This window comes from Odontomachus brunneus, unplaced genomic scaffold, assembly GCF_010583005.1.
Source record: "Odontomachus brunneus isolate Ranch 3 - 2012 unplaced genomic scaffold, Obru_v1 Obru_scaffold_044, whole genome shotgun sequence".
In the NCBI taxonomy this organism is placed as follows: Eukaryota; Metazoa; Arthropoda; class Insecta; order Hymenoptera; family Formicidae; genus Odontomachus; species Odontomachus brunneus.
In genome coordinates, this window is record NW_022639494.1 from 2,273,339 (window position 1) to 2,274,879 (window position 1,541).

Here is a 1,541-nt window from a genome sequence, read left to right on the forward strand (position 1 = left end):
CGAAAAGGCGATTCTCTCACGATCGCGCGCGCAGTAGAAGCGCTCGATGCATTTACGTAATACAAAATTGTTTGCGATAAAATAGTCGAGAGGGATAAGATCACGGCTAATGGCGAGGATCGCGCGTATAATGTTATCACGTGCATCATTGTGTAATGTAAATACGCGACAGCGCCGTCCCGTTATGGCTCGTAGTATCAGCATAGTATCGTCTCGCGCTCGTGTCGATTCATTATAGCGCAAGCGCCTTCGCGAAAAGCCACTCTTTTTGTACAGCATATTATTATTCTCCAACCACCGCCGTCGTCGCGTCCTCTCCGTTGGCGTTCGCGGCGTTGCCGCAAAATCATCGCTGTGTTCGCAAAAGACGACGCATGTGCACGTTATATTAAAGCGCAGATATGCCGCACACATCCTCATCCCGCGACACATATCGATATTTAAAAAGAAAAATTACTATGCGTGTTAATTATAGTGTTCGAAAATATCGATACAATTATCGATATGTATCGATGCCAGAGGCATATTGATACGTATCAATAGTCGTATCGATACTCTTTCGAATTAGCTAATTAGCTAATTAACGTGTGCCCCGTCTCTCTTTCTTTCTCTCTTTCTCTCTCTCTTTCTCTCTCTTTCTCTCTATATCTTTGTACCTCTAGAGAGAGAGGGAGAGAAGGAGAGAGAGAGAAAGAGAGAGAGATATGAAATTTTATTATATTTTTCTCTCAGTCGTGCTACTTTTATTAAAATCTTCGCAATGTTCGCAATTACATATATATTCGCGTTTCGAGATCACTCAAGTCCTGCTGTCGCATCTGATATCTTTAATTAAGAGGAAAAGAAAGACACGTTATCGACAGCACTCTTATTTTAGTGAGTCACTCGTGAATATGTCATTGAAACTGCGTTCTTATCTTAGTGCAATACTTTGACATTTTGACAAGCTTCACGGATATCCGTCGCATTCTCCCTCTGATATTCCGGAATATCACTCGACAATCGGAAAGGCAGAATTGATATCGCGGTCAAACTCCGTATTTGGAGCGTGCTAACGATGTCCCGGCTAGAAATTGATCCCATGGATCTGATAAAGGTCGATCCCAACCAGTTGTTTGTATAAGGTGATGTTAATACGAGGTTCTAATTATTAAGGCTCCTAGACACTCACCGTGGCTATGTTGGATGGTGACGTCAGACGCGAGAAATGACACGCTGAGAATTCTTGTGTACCATTTCCAAGTAAAAAGATATTTGAACGGTGGAACGCTTCAGATCGCTCGGGCATACTTTTAAAATACCTGCCTTGAAAACTATTCTTTTTCCTTGACAGTCGATAAACACGTAAAATACGTCACATTAATTTTACGGCTATTTATTGACTGTCAAAGGAAAATGATAGTTTTGGGAGCATTTTTGCTAGAGAGAGAGAGAGAGAGAGAGAGAAAGAGAGAGCGATCTGAAATGTTCTTTCACACAAATAAATCTCTTTTTACTTAAAAATACTCAAGAATTTTTGCGTGCGTTTTCTCGCTCCTGAC

The 1,541-nt window shown here is 41.3% G+C and overlaps 1 protein-coding gene across 1 annotated transcript in view; it reads left to right on the forward strand.

The window, feature by feature from the left end:
* LOC116844639 (attractin) overlaps positions 1-1,541 on the forward strand; it is a 34,875-nt gene that overhangs the window by 23,411 nt on the left and 9,923 nt on the right. The window lies entirely within an intron of this gene.